Below are 8,051 nucleotides of genomic sequence, written 5' to 3' on the forward strand. Positions count from 1 at the left end.
AGGCGAATGTGGTGGCCGATCCTTTGAGTCGTAAGGCGGTGAGTGCTTTGATCTGAGATGTTTGCTTGAGGATGAAGATTACCTCACCATTGATGGATATGATCAAGGGGCACAGGTGGAGGGATTGAAAACGGAGAATTGGAAGACTGAGCAGATTAGGGGTAAATTCCTTTGTTTGTTCGAGACAGTCGTGGATTATTGACTTAGTGTGGCAGGGTTTGGGTTCCGGCATTTTGGGGAGTAAGGAAAAAGATTTTGGAGGAGGCGCATAAGTCCAAGTTTTCTATCCATCCGGGGGCAACGAAGATGTACCGGGACTTGAGATTAAGCTACTGGTGGCCCTGCATGAAGCGGGAAGTTGCTTGGTTTGTTGAGCGGTGTTTGACCTGCAGGAAGGTCAAAGCCAAGCATCAGAGGCCTCACGACAAGGTTCACCATGCACTTTATCATGAAGTAACCCAGGATGGCGCGGGGTGTTCATTCCATTTGGGTAATTGTGGACAGGTTAACCAAGAAATTACCAAATATCTATGTGTGGGAGGTGTTAGTCAGGCACGAAGTGCCAGTAGCTGTGGTCTCCGACCGCGATGTTCGATTCACCTCCAGGTTTTGGAGGAAGTTTCATGACGAGTTAGGTATGATGGGTTTTGAGCATTCTAACACTCCTATGGTGTACATGAAACCCTAGAAACCTTTGATCTATGTTTTCTCTAGTAGAATGACATACCTTTCTTGTAGCTTGGATTCCTTAAGACCTTGTGAGCCTAGCACCCTAAATGTGATGCCTCAAATGTTTCACACAACAGTACAACTCTTGGAATAACTTGAGAGAAGAACACTTTCAATCAAAATCGGCTAGCCCACTTGTTCTTTTCTTAGTGTCCGATTTTGCTTACCATGAGGTTCTTTATATAGTGTGACACATGTAGGGTTACATCATGTAAACCCTAATGTGCATGACATTTCATTTCCCCCATGGTCCATGGGTTATAACCTCCATGGAGCATCCATGGAGCACCCAATGGGTGCTAGCCCAATCTAGTGAATCATGAACCATAAGCCCACTATATAAGAATGAATGATTTACAAATCAATCCCCATATATTTAATTAGTCTCTTTTTGATCACAAAAATAATTCCAAATTAATTCTTGATCAATACTAATTAAATAATATGATTTCATATTAATATATTATAACTTATAATATATTAACAAATCGTAAATGTCCTTTTCTCATTTTGTCTATCCAACAGTTGAGATGCCATGCAAACCAAATGGACTATGCCAAGCCGAGTCAAGTACATACTAAATATAGTTATGGACTTAGACACCTTATCCAACAGTCTCCCACTTGGATAAGTCTAATAACTATAGTTACAGGTATGACTTTAGGAACCGACCAGCAATCATAGCTCTTTCAAAGTCTCGCGGAACTAAGATGATGATGCGCCATTTAAGATAAGTGATCATATAATCCTCTGTTCCAGATATCAGCCGGACAAATACATGGAACAATGTCGTACTTACTGTCCAGCAGTTTGTTTCCCGATTTCTGATTTGTTTGACGTAGAACTAAACTGAGCACATCAACTTGGTTCTGACCGGGCCCGGTACATAGGTCAAAACACAATCATCGAGGGGCACAGATATCGCTTCTAATCCTCCAAGGACTAGAAGGAACAGATAAACTTCAACTCATATTCTTGTACTAACTACTTGTTGAATCATACACAAAAGCACGTTTTATAACATCGAGTTACCAATGTGTTTTCGTACAATCAATGCACAACCAACTCATAATCAACAACTCATATCTCTAGGTTTGAAGACTTATATGATATTACCGTCTCATGATCACTTGAGATAAATTCCATGAAGTGATAGAAGTGAGCGTGGGTTGAATCCAATACCCAGAACTTATGAGCACTCATGAAAGTTGTAGCAACCATTTGCTATGTCTAACATCTTAGACATCCACAAGCCCAATTCATGACAGTCTTGATTCATACCTACTTCGAACATATGAATGACTGTGGAGAATTTGAATAATCCAGTTATTCGGGAAGTCAAAACATGCAAAGTGAAACACAAGAATAATACTAATCTTATATGGCCCCGAGCACCTTTGAGAGTAAATAAAACATCCTTAATTTAAACACCATATTGATTACACATTATTCATTGTATAATGTTTCGATTTATCAACCTAATACTTGAAGTAAAACAATAGTCATGCCATGCTCCAAGCATGCACACTATGTTTGTCCAAACAGTAGTTATGTCATACTCCAAGTATGCACACTATGTTTGTCTATGATCCTTACTTTGTGAAATACACCAATTGAACATGATTCCCATGATGCTCATTTCACAATCCAAATCCTTATCGTAAATGTAAGAATTCCAAATTCCTACCATTTATCGAAATCTGTTAGATTCTAAACTTATATGCATTGATCCTCTTGTAATGACTATGCACAAAGTCACAAAGACTTGTCAACATACATTACAGAGTATTCCAATGGAGATCAATTCCATGGAAACGAAGTCTCAGATTCAAAGTACATTCCTTTGAACATCCTTCCTGCTTTAAGTTTTTCTAATATTACACAAATTTAATGAATAACTTCCACCTATGGAAACATTTCCATATTCCATTTTGACTATCACTTATGAACAAGAGTTGCCTCCTTTCAGAATATGTCAATATGGTCCTTCCAAAATTAACACTATACTTCCAATTGTCCATGAGCAACCAATCTTTGGTAAACCTCAGATTGTCCTCGACACTTGCTTAATCATTTTAGTCATATCCAGTTCTAGTACTTTTTTCCTCTTAATGCCCTAGGCGTTTGGAAAAATTTAGAACAAATGAATATTACAGCACATGTAGTCGATCATATATCCGAAGCATATGGGACACGATTCATGATGCCTCACATAAAGACATGATCCTAGACCAGCCTTTTTCTACAATATTTTATTTGCCATGTTTTCATAATTAGATTATGAAGAGGGATGCCGTAATCATAATCGAATTTTGAGAACGCAATATACATATATATATATATATATATATATATATATATATATATATAATTTCCTTACGTTGAGCCATTCCAACATAAAATTCATATATATATATATATATATATATATATATATATATATATATATATATATATATAATTATATATATATATATACTTGACTAAAGATGATTAAAATCTTAATCTAAGTTTTTTGAATTGAAATGAAGTATAATTTCCTCTCCCTTAATTATAGCAAAACAACTTTTGCCAATTGAAACCTTTGTTTTCTATAATTAACATTGCTAACTCGCAACACTTATCATAATTGATTATGCTCCCACTTGCATAATAATTACTATTAGCATAACACTTACGCTCCCACTAGCTCTAACATGTATCCAGAAATCAGATGGACTTCTAGAAATCAATACTTTATTGACTTTTTTTACCAAATTTTAGATTTCTGATACGAGATTCTTTGATAAGACTTTATCAAAATCATACACCTTTCCTTAGATACCTCACATGTGTGTCTAAACAGTTTTTAGAACTATGAAAAGGGTTGCCATAATCATATTTTCAATTGCTTAGACCTTTGCCCTTTCTCACAAGTCCATGTTAGTGTTCCGGTTAACCACACACGCTCCACTAACGACTTTGAGAATGCAAATATCACAATTGCTATCTACTTAAAATCTATTTAGTGAAAGCGTTTCCTCACCATCATTTTCATGAATCGGAGAGAAACCTAATGACACTTAGATTTTATGGTGTATGTGTTCCTATCCATGTGAATTTTTCAAAAACATAATCACAAGACAAGGTTAGTGACAAATTCAAACTCATATGGACTGAACTTGTTCATTCTTAATTTCTTACAAGGGCCTACCATTGCTTCCAGGTTGTTATGCAACCAATTGAGAACTCTCAGAACTAATACGCAAAGCAAACTTTAACTGGAATGGGCACATAAACTAGAATATGTCAACACGATAGGCTATAAACATCATGTCGTGTGCTAGTGATAAACTACATGTTTTATTCTTGATTAGTTCTTGAAACTCTTTTAGGATCTTTAAGACTCCCACTGTCCTCTTGACATATAAGACTCTCTTGCCATGAACAATTCCTTGGAAAACAAATATTCAAGAGATAGAGCAGATTCTTATCAAGAAAAACTCTTTACATAATTGGCCTTAGTTGGTCTTTGTTTAATCCAAAACATCACAACTTACCAATTTCAAATGTACAAGAGTAGAAAACATTTTACTCTACATTTGACAATTGTTTTAAACCTTCTTTAAAATATGTCACTCAAGTTACAATCTTTGAGTATGACTCTAAGAATTGTTTTGTAACGAAGTATGAATCACCTTCTTGATTTAACAATTTCAATAATACATGACTCATCTTCTTAGCCATAAGAATACACTAAGATGTCCTTAGAGGATCAATTGTGATATGTTTTCTTAATCAATAAGATGATCATAAAACATGATACTAAAGTACTCTCCCATCTTTTCAGATTTGAGAAACTTTTATCTTTCTGCCTAATTTGATTCTTCTCATTCGTTCTGCCGTACATTGAAACTTTTCCAACGTTTCAGAATTATACTTAAACTTGTAAGTATAACCATACTTACTAGAATTTAGTAAATAATGACGAATAGTCTTATCAATCTTTGTGGTGGACTTGACCGGTGCACAAGAATGTGTACTCGATCCCTTAGTCCTTCACTTGACTCACATATACATGTGAACAAGGAATTAGTCTTAATTTTCCAAAGATGAAAATTCTCATTCATCATACAATACAACTTGCATGATTCCAAGTTTCTGTCCAATTGAAACTTGGGTGATGACAATCTTTCCTTATTTGGTTAATTTAGGCACCACCACAAAAGAAAGAATCAAATCCATATTTCCAATATTGCTAGCAACATACAAACATCATTTTTTTTTCATAAATGTCAGTGCAAGGAGATATAATAAAATAAAACAAAATTTTGTTTATTTATAAAATGCGGAAAAAACATTTTCCTTACAATGCAACTATGCTATTACATATTTCCTAGCAATCTATCATAACTCCTAAGCAGCAGCTCAAAAATCCGATCTTCGAACCCTGCGATTGAAATCCATCTTCGTGATCATATTCAACATACTCTTCCTTTAAGTTTCCTTCCCTTTGCTTGATTCTGCCAAACATCAAAATGCAACCTAGTCACATCATGAAATAAGAATCAACAATTAAAAACTTAACAGAGTTAGACAGTGTACTTACCTGAAGCAGAGTCAAACCTTTTGATTCTTCCTTTTCTTAGATCTTTCAGGTAGTCAAGGCAGCTTCGCAACCAATGCCCCTTCTCTTTATAATAAAAACATATAGACTCTTTGGGAATGGTACACGAGACTATCACAGACTTAGCATTTCCCTTTACCTTTTCGTCAACCGGGTTGACTAAGGCCGGTCCCTTTCCACTGGGAAGAGAAATCTTTTCCGAACATCCAATGTTACCATTGTCAATGTCCATGGAACTTTAAGAAGTAGATCTTCCACCCAAATTTACTTTTCCAGTGCGCCAAAACATTTCTGATTCAGCAGCAACAAACAAATAAGTAAGATCAATAAGGGTCATGTCGTGGTCTGCCACATAGTAGTCCTTAATGAACTCACTATACGACTCAAGAAGTGATTGAAGAATCCAGTCAACAACCAACTTCCTTGAGACTTCGACACCCAACACTCTCAGCCTATCAATATGTGACTTCATCTCTAAGACGTGAGAACACACATGCCTTCCATCTTCATGTTTCATTGCAAGTAGGACTTGAGTGACCTTTAATTTTTCAAGTCTTTGAGCTTGTGGGTCTGGGAGAAAAATTTGAGGAGGTGGAGGAAGAGAAGTATGATTTCTATGATCCAATCGCAGGACATCATCTTCATTAGGAAAGCTTGTTCCAGGAGATTTGGGAAGACCATAGTTGTCCGATCTAGACATCTACAATGGGAGAAATTCAAGTTAGTTGATTTAAGTCCTTAATACAACACCCAATATGAAATACTAAGGCTAGGACGCAACAAAATATTTTATAACTTGGAAGAGGGATATCGTAATCCATGTTATAAAATATTTGAAGGTAGGCGAATGACGATTCACCCGTTTCCACCATGAAAAATGAAATGGGAATTAGGTTTTAATTGGATTGAAACTCCTAGATCTTTTAAGATTCATTGAACTTTTCAATGGCATGTTTAAATCTCGATTGTGCCCTCTCAAGTTTGTGACTAGGATGCCGAGGATCACCAACAAGGTGTGAATAACCATGCAAATTAACTTGGTACCCTTAATTTTATCACCTAATCGATGTGTCGATTACCCACATGTGCTCCACCAATCTATGATAAACATTAAGTCACCCTTTGCCACTCTTACTAGTCCATGTTAGTGTGCCAGTTACCCACACATGCTCCACCAACGACTTGGTAAGGTACAAAGTTCAATTTCATGGGTTAGCACCAAATTCACATTTTCCTAAGTAACTAAGATTGATAATTTATAAGTGATTAGTTACTTAGTATTTATCATTATACTTTTAATGAAGGGAGAATTATGGTCCTGTCAAACCCGTTCGGCTAACGACCCTCCACCAGTCAAGGAAGCGGTGGGTGAGAGTGGACACCCAGTAAACTGCCATTTTATAGGCACTAACCTTATACCCCCCTTATAGACCGGCTTCGTGAATGAGGCCTAGTAACGATAAGACTGACTTGCTCTTATATATATATATATATATATATATATATATATATATATATATATATATATATATATATATATATATATATATATATATATATAATACTATAAAGTATAAGGGTTGAATTTTAACTTTTAAAACTCTAGGGTTTGGAAATAAAGTTTTCTAAAGAGAATTTACAAATTCCAAAACTTGAGGGAAAGTTTTGAAACTATTCAAAACCTTTCATATTCATAACTTATGAGTTTAGTGGTTTATTAAAATGAAGACTCTTCACTTTATGTAACCTAGGGTTCTTTAATGACAATTTAAAGAAGTGACTTTTGGTAATCCATAACTTGAGGACAAATTATGGACTCCATCAATAGGCATTTAGATTAAGAATTACACTAACAAACAATTTGCAAATAATTCCTATGATCTACTAAAACTCATAAGTATGAACATTCATATCAACAATTTCAAGAATCATATAAACACATATAAAACTTGAAATTTTGATAATAACCATTGAAAATGGATTAGCATAATCATTACCACATCAAAAACAGGTTTTATAAGTCCAAAACAGTTTCGGGTAACGATTCTAGTCCATATCCAGCAGCAAAACTCGAAAATATGCACACAGGGGCTCCTACTCACCGAGTGCAAGAACCTACTGGACGAGTAGGATGCATTTACACTTGGACTCGTCGAGCCCCCCCATGGACTCAGCGAGTCCAATGAACAATGGACAGAAAATTCAATTTTTTAAGTAGTTTGCATCAAATATCAAGAAAACAAGCCTAGGCTCTGATAGCACTGATGGGTTTTGAGCATTCTAACACTCCTATGGTGTACATGCAACGCTAGAAACCTTGGATCTATGTTTTCTATAATATTCATGCAAATTTGACTTTTCCAAGGTTCTCATCCTAACTAGCATGGCATGGGGTACTTGTAATATAAAAACTAGTAGAATGACATACCTTTCTTGTAACTTGGATTCCTTAAGACCTTGTGACCCTAGCACCCCAAATGTGATGCCTCAAATGTTTCACACAACACCACAACTCTTGGAATAACTTGAGAGAAGAACACTTTCACTCAAGATTGGCTAGCCCTCTTGTTCTTTTCTTAGTGTCTGATTTTGCTTACCATGAGGTTCTTTATATAATGTGTCACATGTAGGGTTACACCATGTAAACCCTAATGTGCATGGCTTTTCATTTCCCCTTGATCCATGGGTTATAACCTCCATGGAGCATCCATGGAGC

Source organism: Lactuca virosa, chromosome 5 (assembly GCF_052849685.1).
Source record: "Lactuca virosa cultivar CGN04683 chromosome 5, Lactuca_virosa_CGN04683_v6, whole genome shotgun sequence".
In the NCBI taxonomy this organism is placed as follows: Eukaryota; Viridiplantae; Streptophyta; class Magnoliopsida; order Asterales; family Asteraceae; genus Lactuca; species Lactuca virosa.